Source organism: Candoia aspera, chromosome 8, assembly GCF_035149785.1.
Source record: "Candoia aspera isolate rCanAsp1 chromosome 8, rCanAsp1.hap2, whole genome shotgun sequence".
NCBI classification, from domain to species: Eukaryota; Metazoa; Chordata; class Lepidosauria; order Squamata; family Boidae; genus Candoia; species Candoia aspera.
Genome location: NC_086160.1, coordinates 13,537,889 through 13,553,267, shown reverse-complemented (window position 1 = coordinate 13,553,267; position 15,379 = coordinate 13,537,889). Strand labels below are relative to the sequence as shown.

Genomic DNA, 15,379 nt, shown 5'->3' with positions numbered 1-15,379 from the left:
CCCTTATTGACCTAAGTCTCCTGGATCATTTCTATTTATTTAGACTTTCAAATGTGGAACCAGCATGTACTGTATCTTTATTACACAATGGGGAAAATAGGAGGAGGAAGGAATCTTAGGTATGTTTGCTGCCTTGAGTTATTTATAAAAAAATAATAAAGGCGGGATAGAAAATAAAATAAAACAATATATCAATAAAATAAATAAACAATGAAACCAGCCCAGAAAAGATAATGCATCATTCCCAAGTCCAGTCATTCTTACTTTTTTTAAAAATCAAAAATATTCGAGACAAGTTTATATGAGAAAACATGAACTGCTTCATAAGCCCACAAAACTATCAGGTGGCAAATGAGAAATCAGAGCTCATCAGAAATATCACCAAACAAAGAACTACGGATATACCAGCCAAGAATTCTCTGAGTTGTGGCTTGAGAGTGCCAGTTAGGGAAAGTGTATGTGTATGTCTCTTCTGATCATTTGGTACAATCAGAGTAATCACAGGTTAATGGCAAGCCAATGATTTCTATCTAACATATTCCATCTGAATTCAGTCTTTCTTTTTTTAATGGCAGCAGTTAAAGATCCAAGAACTGAAACCTCATAATAATGCATTTTCCATTGTATTTCAGTATTACAGGGTTTCAAGTCATTCTTGAAGTCCATCAACCCATATTATTAAAAAAAAAAGTAAGAAATTAGTTCTACTGAAATCACAGGCAAGTAACCACCTGCATAATCAGCAATGGAACTTTAAAGAAGAACACATGCACACAGCTTTATAGCTTTTTCAGGTGTCATGGTTGGTTGGCTGGTCCTTTTGTGTGCCAAGCCAAAGAAGGAGGGAGGGAGATGGATGGTGTGTCATGTCCTTACACTGATGGTGTGTAAGGTGTGTTATGTCCTTATACTGATAACTAGCGCAGTGTAGTACTGTAAAGCTGTTTAGCTATGCATGGGGACACCCGGCTTCAAGCTTACTTTTAGCCATGGAAATTCACTGGGTGATTACACCCTCTCTTACCCACTCTAACAGGGTTGGTGTGGAGAATAGCTGGAGAGGAGGATGCTTTGTTTGCTGCTTCGAACTCCTTGAGGAAGGGCAGAACATACATTTAGCAAACAAATACTTAAATAAAAATATACAAAATAGGAGTTATAAAAACAAATGGTGAAATCGATGAGAGCAAAGATCCATTCCATACATCCCATTCAGCCAGGTATGTGCCACCAACAGGACATGCCAGGGGAAAAGAGGGTTTTCCCCTCCATCAACTGGGTGTCAGGCATGCTGCTTCAACATGGAGCAGAGAACTATGAGAACAGCCTTAACCCTCCACAAATATCAGAGTTAAATGCCAAATCTTATCCTACTGTATCACAGTTGGTGAGGGATGGAGACTGACAAGAGAACCAAGCTCTTGTCCAGAACTCTTGGGCATCCACATGGAGAAGATGGAGCAAACCATGACGTGTGCATGACAACTTTGTTGCACAAATGCTATAATTTACATATTTGCATCAAACATCAGGATGTAAAGGCAGCATTCGAGTTATGGGGTCATCATGTACGCACTATCGTGACATCACTGTGATTTGCTGCAGATATCGCTGTGTAACACAGAATACCTTTTTCACTTTCATGCTCCCAGATCAAATGTTCCTAGAACATTAGACTGGACTCGCATGCATGTTTCAGTCAACATGTGTATCACTCTTGTGAGTCACAGGCACGGGAGGGGAAACATCGTTGGAGTGTGAAATCATCTTGTTTGGACTATCTTGCAATGCCAAGGTCGTTTGTGAAGAGCCGTTGAAGACAGCTGCAGATTCTGACACTAACTGGCATGAGCGAGAGGGGTGCATACCTGAGATGGGGAGTGGGGAGGAATTTGAATTCACTGAAGATGTTTAATGGGGGAAAAGCGCAGGATTTTTCATTCACAACTTTTTCTTTGTACTGAATGCTACACACCATTAAAGAGAATTCTAAGTAAATACTTAGAAGTCCGACTTAATGGGAAGTTGAGTGTTCTAGTCATCACATTCACACTAATTCATCATTTATCCAAAAGACAAATACATACACCTTTAGCCATAACTTACCTAATAGGCACACACACACACACACACTAAAGAAAATAAACCAGGAGCTTTCTATGACTTTAAAGGTTAACTAATTTATTACTGCACAAGTTTTGTGGAACAGTCCAGTATATAGACAAGGTATAGAAAATTGGTTTTTCTGCAACAGATGAAAGCTGTTCTACAGAAAGGTAACAACTGACACACAGATATTTACAAATGCTTTTTATGTGAAATGAAGAGCCTGGAGGTACTTTCCCCAACAATTTTTTAGACAAGAGGGGGCAAAGAAAGACAAGCAAGCACTTGAAGCATTAAAAAGTTCATGAACATTAAAGATCATGGCTTAGATCTGCCCATCGCAATCCACATACATGTGGTTCAGCCATAAATTGTGCTAACAGCATTGACTCAGCTTTATGGTATTTGTAACAACACCAAGCCACTAACGATGAATTCAGTGGTTCATCATTTAAGTCTCCCTGCTCAAATCAGGACAGAATCTCAGCTCACAGCTGTAACTTGGGCAAATCTTGTATTCCAAAAATGCAGCTCCCAGACAGGTGCCTTTGTAAGATTCTCTCTTCTGGATCACACAAAATGCAACTTGTTTGTTACAGCTTTAGCATTTGCACTGCTTGATTTGTGCATCCACAAATTCTGTGCAAACCCAGCTAATTGTTATTTTGTCAACAATTAACAGCTTAACAAGTGTATGAACCTGACCACTACCTTATCCTTCATCTGCCTCAGGGGATTCTGCTGTGATACTTCATCTGATTATTTAAAGAATTCCCAAGTCTATTAGTACATGCTCTCAATATATGTGCCATGAACTATTTCTGCTGTTCTCCAGAAGGTGTCTACAGGGTACATCAAGATGCAAGAGTGTGCAACAATTTGGGATGGACAAATTAATCAACTGTATCAAGGTGTATGAACTTGGCGATCGTCATATTCTTCAAAGGGCATCCACAAGCATTTGATTTGATTACTTGTGAGGGCAGAATGCCACCTTTATGAAACTTTCTATTTAGCTCCCATTCTGTTTCATTCCAAGAAATAAAATCTAAGCTGGCAATAGAATGATGCAATATTGTTTTGTGATCTTTCTTTTTAACTGTACCTGAATCTATAGATATGATACAAGAATAGAAATAGAACTCAAAATATAGTGTTTTGTTCAAGTCTCACCTATCTTTTTAAACTCAATCTCATGGGTTTACCGAACACCATCTTCAAACACTTCTACTGTGTTTTGACTTCGCTGTTTGTTTTGTACTTCTACAGTTTTGCCATAGCTGCACTCCTTGCTATTACAGCATTCAGTGATCAGATCACTAATTGCTCTGGCATTTGACACATCAGCACTCAGACACACTTAGCTTGCAGTCATCATCAGTTCTCTGCAAAAATTCTGAAATGTTAGAGTCCAATGTCCATTTGATTCCGCTATAGGGTAGAAGCTAGATAGGAGAGAAGGCAAAAACTTAGAAGATTCTTTCTTCCAAAGTAGAAAGTTTAAGTCTGCAAATTATGAGTAACATTTGGATGGTGATCAGATTTACACTATCCCTCAACTGAATTTTAAAAATATAGCCTCAGTTCTTGGTGCACCCTGCCATTTGTCCAAGAAACTAGAGAACATACACCTACATTCCACATTTCCCTCACCACTATTCCATGTGAAAACTACATGCTGCCAATTACAGTACATTTCATATTTCAGTACCAGTCGAAGAGAATTGGTACTTAATCATATTTAAGTAGAATTTCGAAACCAGGATTCAACCTAATATACTGGTCTGCTCATACAAAATACTGTGCCATCATGTGGTTTGTCTGGTTTCAGTTTAGCACTTTGAGTGAATGTAGTCACTTCTGGTTCATTACCTAAAGAAACCATGCGTATGCATATATTGTGTAAACCCAGCTCCTGTCATGATACTTCAGTCTTCCACGCTGTTGAAATGTCCTCTCTTTCGTACACTATCCATGGTTTCTCCACTTACCCTTTTCTCAGGAAGGACATGCAGGGCCTTCAAACTTAGCTTCCTAATTTCTACTTCTTCCCAGTAAAAAATGTCACCTACATATGCTAGTGTCTGTGTGTGAACTTAGGTGTATGTAGGAGAGAGATACCACCAGTTTTGTCGTAACAATGATTACATGACACAAGCTCCACCTCTTACATATCTGCATGAGACCTCACAATTCATGTACTGAAGGGGCGGAGCTTGCACTGCAATGTTTCAATGATTGTTTCATCGTTGGCCACCCCTACCCCCTGATGGATGCTCACAGCCTGTTGGTTTTTTACTGGAAAAGGATTAGAATGGTGTTGATGGAATATTTTGCTAATCAAAGTCATCTAAGATGTTAATTAACCTTTATGCACTGATTTCTTCATTTATAACAATACTATCCTGCACATTAGGGGAAAAACTTGCCGAGTTTTTACTTGAACGATCTGTTGTTTGGTTTTTCTGAGAGTACCCCTGAGCAATGCAAAACCTAAAGACAAGCAACCTCTCCATGCTATTCCTGCAACACAGACATATCTTCCCCATGTTTTAGTACGGCAGTTGAAAAGTTACAGAAGGAAACCAACATTTCAACATGAAACGTTTAAGAGCTAACTAGGTTGCCAGCTGGCAATTCTCGCAAAATCTCTTGTAAACACGGGGCTGCTATTAATGCAACTGCATCCATCATTCTCCTTTTCCTTTCCTGTTTTCTGCTATTCTCCTCTTGTGTCAAATGAAGCAATACTATCTTTCATGTAAAGCCGATAAATCGGAACCACTGGCTACATTCAATGTCCTCCCCAACAGCGAGCATAAACACTGAGATGGTCATGCCCCAACAACCATGAAGCAAGAAATAGGTGTTGCTTACGTTCAACATCTGCAACATTTCTGCTGGAGCTGAAACACAGCAAGCCTGCCGATGAAGAGCAAGGGCCTAGCAGTAGCCATGATGCCTGCTTCTCAGTTGCTATTCCCCAAAGGCAAACAGCAAAACAGCCAGCCCTGCCATGAGCATTCATGCCTGCTGAAGTTCACAACCTCCTCAAAGGAAGAGCAACAAATTCCTTTCCTCTTTTAAAATTAAACATCTACTTCTAACTTGCCAAAAGATATGTTTCAATAAACTCTAATAGTTTAGCTTGTTTTACTAACCTAAACAAAAAAATCTGCTGTTGTGGGGATACTACTGCTAAACATTTTTGATTCACGGCCTTGAAGTTTTCATGCTGTAATGGAAAACAAAGAAGATAAGCAAAATCCTTTTGTCAACTTCAGGGTCACACACAGACACACATGAGACAGCCAGTGCAGTGTAGTAGTGAAGGTGCTGGAATAGGAGCAGGGAGACCTGGATGCTAGTCCTCCCTTAGGCATGGAAGCCAGCTGGGTGACTTTGGGCCAGGCCCTCTCTTTTAGCCTTAGACAGTCCTAGACTAAGAAGGCAAAAACATTTCTACCAACCTGCATTGGACCAGCATGGTAGATTATGGTTCATAACCTTCATTGATGAAGCCTTCAACCTGCAGTGGGTTGATTCAGGCTGATAGTCATAGTAATAACAACCTAGGAAATTCATTTCAGCTCCTACAAACTGGCACCAACTATCCTTACTCTAGCGTCAAAAGTAAACTTGCTTATCAATATAAACCACTGGAAAGAGTATGTCATTAGGTTTGGCTATAAGATGGCACCAGTCAGAGGCCAGGAGAGATACTTTCCTCACAATGGTGATCTAGTGGAACAGGAAGTTTTCTATCAATATTATGGAAAGATTAATCAACATCTTTCTTGACCCCGAGATCAAGTTTGGGTTGAGTAACCTTTTCGGTAATATAATATTTTTCTGATGTTCTCTTTTTATTCCTTTTTGGTTTTTCTGGTTTTGTTTTTTTATTTTTCCTTTCCTTTCTTCTTCTTTGTACATTAAAGCAATAATAATAATCAGAGGCAAATGACAAAATGAAAAACATCACATTTACACAAAATAAAGGAAATGTTAATAGTTTATTCTAGCATTCTCATCATCATCATCATCATCATCTCTGCCTTGCATCTTCAACATGGACTCATCCATATATATCAAAATGGGGGTTTACTTCATTCTCAATACTATATTTTCCCACAGCAGTACAACAACCTAATCTTCTCCCATGGCATTCTTTCCAAATATGTCCCAATTTTCTGCTAAGCCTTTAATCTAACTGCTATTTTAAATCCTACACAGTAAGGAATAAATCTTTCTATGTCCCTTTAAAAAAACAACCGTAATTCCAGCATAATATATAAAAGATACAAATGAACGGTGATTTATTTCTGATCCAGATCTTTGAAATATTTTTGTACAACAGATTTGCTTACACAAGCCTTACCCTGTGGAACAGGCAATACAAGTTTTTGCCATTACCTCTGAGTTTTGTTTTTATCTTTTCAAGGAAAAGCATTCCAAGCTGTTATGAACTTTATCTTAGAAACGCAGCTAAAGAGCTATTAAGAATCATATCAAGAATCTCCTCCTGCAACAACTTCAAGCCAGATGTCTAAAGCAAGCATTGAATAAGAAGTAGACTGGGAAAGATTGTGCAATGTCATTCAAGAAAAATCTCGTGCTTAATTATGATTAGATAAAAGATATGGAAGAAGCAGCCTAAGTGGCCAACAGCAAGTTACCAGTCCATCAGATGTCAGGATAAAGCAGAAAGCTCAGAGAAAGAGAACCAATTGCTAGACGACGTTTGTTTACGCTGACCCCAAATTAACAAAACCTTAGAATGAGCAATGTTCAGCTATAAGCTAATAACTGATTCTTCAGAAAAGAAAACAGGTTGATGGTTTCAGTTCTTACAGGATGTGCTTTAATGAAGTCAGAGAAGAATGAAAAGATTTATAAAAATAATAAAGGTGGGATAGTAAATAAATAAATAAGACAAATAAGATAAGATAAATCCTATACCTCCATTGGAGTTGGGTGGCTATAGCAAATTTGAATAAATAAATAATAATTAAATGAAATAATCAACTGATGTACTAAATAACAGGGGGAAAGTATGCAGGAATTAGAAACATCATCTAAACACCTAACCTAACCCTTCAAATATTTCACCCACATTCATCACTGGAATGTGAAACTATTGGCATGTTTCACAGGGTAGAGCTGGGAAGGATGCAAAAAGAATTTGCCAACTGAAATTATTCCAGTGCAAAAATAAAATCACACAAAATAATCCCTGCATATAAAATCAACCCTAGTATCTTTTCTGACTTAGTAGCTTTCTATAACCAAATGGTATTGGACTATACCAGATCATTATTTTTGGAAAAGCTCCCTATGGAAAGGTATTGCAGCTGAACAGACTGATACAGCTGGAAAGCCCAGCAGTGACTATATTTCAACAGGCAATCTGCACAGTGGGCAGAGGGCAGTTTATTAGGCAGCAATTCAATTGTTCCTTGGACTGCTATGGACATCATTTGGTCCCTATTTTTAATCAAAGCAGCCTACTTCACATTTCTCAGATTCGTAAGTAGGTTGGAATACAGTCACCTTTCCGCATCCTGCTCAAAAAGACTGTAAAATTATTATAGGCAACAATGAACATAAAATGCATCTGTATTTCACTGCTTAAATACAGATGTGTACGTGTGGATTCTAACTGCTCAACCAGAAAAGTGAAGAGAGATTTAAAAATTTTAATAAGATCAGTGAAACATCCATGATCCATCCTATCACTTAACTGGATTTCAAGTCAAATGGGTTTAGTATGAACATATGAGAAGGTAGATGGCTGGATCTTCTGATCATTGACTTGCTGATGCCCAAGAACCTATCTTAAAAGGCTTAAGCTATGAACAGTTCATTCTTCCAATAGCTCACCAGTGGGAGGAATGTGTATAAGGAGAGTCTGGCTTCTAGTACCCTGCATCCCAAACTATCATATATTTTATAAGGGGTTATTGCCACATTTGTTAGGTACACATAGAGAAGGTCCATATCCCTTTAGGACAACCTTCCTCAACCTTCTGACCCTGGAGGAACCCTTGAAATATTTGTCAGGCCTCAGGGAACCCCTGCACATTCAGGCTCAAATATAGGCCAGAAGCTACAAAACTATTATATTTGTTTCATGGGTAGGCCTGTCTGTATGCATTCACAGTGTTCTTAAACTAGAAATAAAGAATGAAACTTGCCTCTTTAATGTGAAGTTGCCCGAATTTGAAATAATTTTTAAATAAATCGTGATCTCCCAGGAAACCCCCAGTGACCTCTCGCGGAACCCTAGGGTTCCACGGAACCCTGGTTGAGAAACCCTGCTTTAGGATGTTCCTGGGAATCAATGACATGAATTTTAATCTAGTATTAAAGTCATCTGAGGATTTCACTTCCCTCTCATAGCTTTCTAGGTATCCTCAAACAGTGCTCTACGAGGACTGGTGTTACATTCATGTCGCCTTGGACTCCGAATAAGATGCAAAACAGTAGTTTGCATGATCACAACAACCCTACTCAGGAGAATGGATAGAGCAGTGTTTCTCAACCTTGTGAACTTTAAGATGTGTGGAATTAAATTCCTAGAATTCTCCAGCCAGCATGCTTGCTAGGGAATTCTGGGAGTTGAAGTTCACACTTCTTAAAGCTGCTGAGGTTGAGAAACACTGGGATAGAGGATGGCTCCATCTGCTAATATGGAGGGGAGGTTAAAATAAAAACATATCATGGAAGAAATTGGATAGACTACAGTCTGCTAGCAACAAAGAATGACAAAGCAAGGGAGCAATGCAAAACAAGGCTTGCCTCTGGATTCAGCCACCATTCACAATCCAAGAATCACACACTTGCAGTCAAGTAAACAGGTTGGTTATAGAGGCTTCCCTATGCTAAGCAAATGTATGCGCTAATCCTTGGACTATCCAGAGAAGTAGCAGAATTTATAATCCATTTAATCAGCAGTAGCTTAAGAACAAAGGCAGGACTTGGGACACCTCAAGCTGTGCACTGCACAATGTTTTTAGTGCTTCGGTAACAACAGCTCCCATCAGATGTTTTTTTTCATTAAGCTCTTCCTGTGAGATCAAGTGCCAAAATGATTGGGATAAATCAGTGTGAGCTGTTTATCCTTAAACTGTTTATTACTTGCCATGCACAGCTCTCTTTTGTATCCTGATTGCCAAGCTACAAGCCCTTGTTATCTAAACAAATACTTCATACTGAATTTCCCCTAATATTTAAGCCACTGCAATTTGCATAACTGGATATTATTATTATTATTATTATTATTATTACTACTACTACTACTACTACTACTTTTGTTGTTATTATTTCAGAGTACATAAGGTGAAACATACCCCCATCTCTCACTCTAGGCACTGTAGAATGTCTCATTGTCAAAGTAGAGATTAACGTGAACTGTGACCTGGCTCTTCTGCAGTGGAAACTATCTGAATATAGTTACCAAATTAATGCAAAAAATAGCCCGTGTTTTTCTTTCTTTTGTTCTTTCTTGCAGAAATGGTAATAGACACAAAAAGAAAGAACAAGACAGTGCCCAATAGTCAACAGAGGAATGAAAAGATAATCTAGGGACAGGGGAATCAAAATACAATGAACAGAAATGTTTTTCTTTGACCCCAATTGGTCAAAATTTAAAGTATGTCCCTGTTATTCTATATCATTCAGTAGCATGACTTCCCAGTGACTAAACTTATTAGTAGCTACTTCTTGGACCTACATTCATTTTTACCAGTCTTTCTCATGTCAGTTATATATGACAATTACTGATTCTTGCCCAGAGTCTTATTCAAGCAGGAATCCATTTATTTTTCCCAAATGGCAGAACATACAGACTATTTACATATTCTTACTATTCCTTTTATTTATGTCAACCTTATATCCGAAGAGATGGCCAAGGTCTCCTGGACATCAGTAGATTCGCCTTAAATGAGTATTATTATTAGTCAATCTTTCCACTTGAGCATCGGCACCTATTGTACAATAGGTGTTGGGATGTATCTTCATGCCAGTGAAAGAAAGGAGGAGGTGATAGGTGTATAATTTTTGCCCCACTTAGTTTCAGGGTCTGCTGGCTTGCACTGTACTTGCAAAGCCATCCATGCACAATGCTGTGAGGGGTTTGTTTTTCAGCCAGTTACACTGTTTAGGGCGGAGAGGAAGGAACTGGCCCAAGGCCACCCAGCCAGCTTCTGTGTCTATTGAGAGGACTAGAAACTGCACTTCCCTCCTCTTAAATCCTGCGTTTTAGCCATTATACCACGCTGGTTCTCTAGGCTGGGGAAGATAATGTGCCTACTAATCTACGTTTTGGTACTGGCAAGCTCTCTGAATTGCCTAGTTTTATTATTTTAGATTCATTTAATGAAAATAAATATGAATGAAAAGTAGTACAGTGCAAAACAATTTCGTTGGGGCCATGCAGATGGTAAAGGAATACTCAGAAACCAGAATGACTGGTGGCTTCTATCTCTTGATGTATGTGGCTTTTTATTGGTCCCACCCACTATGGCATACATTTTGTGAATGTGCCCATAACATGCTCCCCAAATTCTAAAAACACCCACTGGCCCAAAAATGTTAAGGACCATCATGTACAGATTTTAGTATCGCAAAGATGTGAGATATACAAGAGGCTCAACTACAAGTTTTTCCACTTTGTAATGTTTTATGGACCAGTAACACAGGGAAAATACTCATAGAGCTCTGTGCCAGCTGAGGGTTCTGGGAGCTGAAAACCATGTCTGGAGGATACCAAAGCTGTCATAGGTGAAAGGTTAGAGGCACACCAAGCTATGACATGCTCTTGCTAGGCTTTTGATGGTACCTCTTCCATCTGTAATATAGCAGTTTAAGAAGAAAAAGTATAATGAAACTATTGTGATGAACAAACAAGGAACACTAGGAATGTAATAAAAATTCTAGGTGTCTGTCCTCATTCACCTATTTAAAAAAGTTATTATTCATATGTACACAAGGCAGTCATGCATGAGTTTGTACATGGGAACTTGGATGACAAATAGCATTAACAACTAACAGACAAAACTTATGAATGGATATGCACATTAACAAATTCTTAAGTCTCCATCTTTTGTAGGGGAAAGAGAGAACGGAATTAAGCCTACTGTACAGTAAATTCTGGCATTTCTATTCCATGTTAATTTCTAAGATTACTTTCTAAGCTCTTCTCCATCAAAAAGCTACAGGGACACAGAAGAAATTTTGCTTTGAGGTTATTTTCTGACCAGACTATTTTACTTTCAGATGGCTCAATGATTCCCCCTTTTATCATTTGTTTCTTTAAGCTCAGTCCTAAGCAACAGAATGAAAGACACTGGCTAAAATCCAACTCTAGGTTACTTAAACCAATGGGATTTAAGTATGCACAACCGTATGTTAGACTGCAGCCATTCTGTTTTCTCAATGCAGAGCCATAGATTCAAAGGAGTGTGGGTGCTTGGCTTAACATTATCTTTGTATTAAGAACATCTAAATTCATCCATCAGATCTATACAAACTGGGTATCTTTGAACACATCTAATTATTTTGCATTTTTTAAATTCCCATCTTTAAAAAAATACTGTCAGCATTTGGCAAAGGCTGAGGTGGGAAAAGAAAGAGAGAATGGAAAGAGAAAAAGGCTCAGGGGCTCCCAAAAGCAATAGGAGCTGTCTAAACAAGCCTATTCTGCTGTTGTTTATTTGCAGAGGGCTGGATCTGCAAAAGAGGGACTGCCATTTCAGACTGAGCCAGGACAGACAATGCCTCCCTGAAAACTACACTTCATAAATGTGGAGGCAATCTTGGGAAGACGTCCTTGTGCTTTAAAGATATTCCGCCTCCCTGGAGCAAATTCTTCCTTTCTTAAAACATGCTTCAGATCCTGGGTTAAAGATGTCAAGTTTAGCTTATGATTTAAGACTGGGCTTTGTGGAGGAATGGCATATTCCTAGCATTTTGGCTTTAATATGTCCACCAGTTGGTCAAAGCACTGTGTAAAAACTCCAAACATGAATCCAATAGAGCCTTAGATCAGAAGCAAGCAGGTGTCCTGAATCTTCTCAACTGTCACTATCTCTCTCCATTAGACCTCAAGATCCATCAAGTGGAACTGAATCTCATTCACTCAGAATGAAACTTTTCTTGGCCTGAGAATTAGTTTCAAGAACCAGAACTGAGTGAACTTTGTATCTCTTCTACACAGAAATCAAATCCCAGGCCTTCTTCATTTCAGCAGCCTAATTTAGAGGAGAGGATTGACATTTGGCTCTTGCTGATATTAAAACAGTAGAAAGCTGGAAACCTTTGCCTCCTCCAACCTATTCAGAAACGGACCATCCTTGGCCTTTGTACTAACATACCTGAAAAGATAAGATATTATTACTGGGAAACACCATTACATTCATAGATGCATTTGGATATTTAAAAGATGCAGGAAGAGCAAGGGGATAATAAATGCAGTTGTGTCCTTTTATCTTTCTGAAACAGATGCAATGGAATAAATACTTGTCAAAAGGATGTTAGGTTCACAAACAAATGGAGCCACATCGATATATCATGCCTTTTGTTTTGCCATTGAACATTACACCACCAAGGTATTTCACATAGGTAGACTGGGGGTGGCCCTTGTTTTCATTTTGTAGATTGTAGCCTTCCCCAACTTGTGCTGTCCTCTGGGTATGTTGACCAGAACCCTGACTTAACAGGGTCACAAAAAGGAAGAAAAGCAGTATCTTGATGGACAATGTTGTCAGTACAACAATGAGTGCTATTTTTAAAAGCTACCTTTGTTCTTAGTTATTCAGATCAAAAATGAAGTAATGCAGGCCTAGCTAACAAACAGGCAGATAGAACCCAAAATCATCTTTGAAAAGTGGATCCTTTTTCTGATTATACACTACAATTGTTCATATCCAACTTGTGCTCCTCCACCAGCAGAAGTTGAATATTTTAGTCTGCAGAAGAGGATAAACAAGGTTTATGAAGAAATTCTCAGCCCAATAAACCTGCCAATTTCCCCAACTAGACTGGTTTTATTTTCCTCTCTTCAAATGCCATTTCCTTAAATTTCTCTGTTCAGAGACACAAAAGCATCTGCTGACTTTAGCAGATGGTTTTAGTCTTCTGAGATAACAAATAAAAAGGATTCCATTATTTATATGGCATTTTATTTTCAACCAAGTAGGTTGTTATTTTAATAAAAATGAGATGCATATTGCTGAACTGAGGAAGAAGAAAAGGTTCCGCTTGGAAAGTTTCTTTGTTCCTATAAGAGCCATAATTCAAAAAGGAATGGGAAGGGGGGGACCGAATGGAAAATGAATCTGTTGAGTCCCAGAAAGTTTAGTATAAAATGAGCAGTCAGATATACAAAACAAAACTCCCTTAGGAAAAGCTTGTATTTTAACCTCTTTTCTTCCATTCTTCTTCTGTACTTCAACCACAACTCTCCAACCATTGGAGTAGCCTTTGAAGAGCCAAAATAAATTTCACAGTTCCAACCACAGTTGTCATTTTAAGCTGAGTTTTCAGAGGTTAACCATGGGGTCAGTCATAGGAAGTAATTGCCTAGCAATGGCAGTCTACACCACAGGTTCCACAGCTCTCTGTTGCAATCCATTTACAGAAATATCTAACATACTACTGTATCTTTTGTCTGTGTCCACAGAAATCCCTGCGGGATATCAAAATACTGAAAAATTAGATAAAATGAGAGTCAACCTACCTTTTACCCAGACTTGCCTGGTTTTTCCTTCTTGGTTTTTAATGCAAATATAAAGACCATTCCTCCCAGATGGATAGAAAGTGGTGAGATCCCTATAACTTCTCCCCACAGAAGGAGAAGCAGTTTGGGGAGCACAGAATTAAACCCGAAATGGATAAACAGCTCTTTTGTCTCTTATGGTGACTTTGGGTTAAGAAAAACGGTATAAAGAACCATAATTACTCTATCCTGATTCACAAAAAACGCTTAGGAAGTGATTCTCCAAGTGCGGCCAGTGGACCAGCAGCAGCCTCCTCGTTTGCCCCAGCTGACTTGGTGAATGTGGGAAGGGGGTCAGAAGGAGCAGGGGGGCCATATCTGCCTGACCCTTGGGGCATGTGGGGAACCATCTGTCCAGACCCCAGGCACCACTTCACCACACTTCCCTCCTCATGCCAAGAGTCAGATGGGCAAATCAGTGCCTGCTTGCATCCTCAGTCCCCATTTCAAACAGTTGGATTACATCTTTGATATAAAATTTAGTTAAAAAAAAAATTAAAATGGAGGTGTTGGCTACCTCAAATTATTAGAAATAATGTTATGTAGAAAAACTACATAAAACTATGGAAATAATGCATATAATGCAGGGTATTAAGGCGTAAGATCCTTGTAAGTATATCTTAAAATACTTTATTTGGAATAATTGCTGAAAATTCAGCACAATTTGAGAGACAACTGTCTTCAGGGATGATGTGGATTTTCTATGGCAAAGATGAATGATCGTTTTGAATGGGAGGATTTAAAGAGGGAGTTATTCATAGTTATTCAGCTACCCATTTTGGCTACAGTAGGTTTTTAATACAATTTAATATAATTTTTTTTAATGTTTGAAGTTTTTGAATATTTTTTTTCTAACCTAATTATTATTAATGATGTAGTTTTAAGGTCTGCATTATCTTCCCAATGTCAATATTTTAACAACTTAGTAATTAGATACTTCAGTACATTACATTTTAGAATCTTATATCCTTAGTGGACTAGGATTTAGAAGTTACTATTAATTACTTTAGCTTTTAATTCTTTTGGCATCTGCACTTATATTCTAACAAAAATAAATGAAGGGGATAGAAAAGTGTACAGAAATGGGAGGAGCATCATTATTTTATTCACCATAAAAGTACATTCCCATACTCTTAATGGTAACAGCATAGAAAAGGGAAGTTTAATTGACCGGTTCTCATATTTTCCAAATTTTTGCTTAGTTATCCACAATTGCAGAAAGTCTGCAATAAGCCATATTATGGTAAGTTCTATTTTGGCTTAGTGTTTTTGTGTGAATGCAACAAGTGCTGTTTGTGAAATGTGACTTAATGTATCATGCAAACCCAGCCAAGGTTTATTCAATCAACTATAGTTAAATCTCAGGTCCACCTACTGTAAGTATTGAGACACAACAAAACTTCATTCCTGGCAAAATAAGGATTAAAATGAGGTACTATATTATGCGAATATAAAATAGAATTTTGCCCAATAAAATGGTGTTAAACAGTCACACTA

General features: G+C 38.2%; 1 protein-coding gene across 1 annotated transcript in view; it reads right to left on the bottom strand.

Annotated features, from left to right (window-relative positions):
* LIMCH1 (LIM and calponin homology domains 1) overlaps positions 1 to 15,379 on the bottom strand; it is a 206,689-nt gene that overhangs the window by 83,389 nt on the left and 107,921 nt on the right. The window lies entirely within an intron of this gene.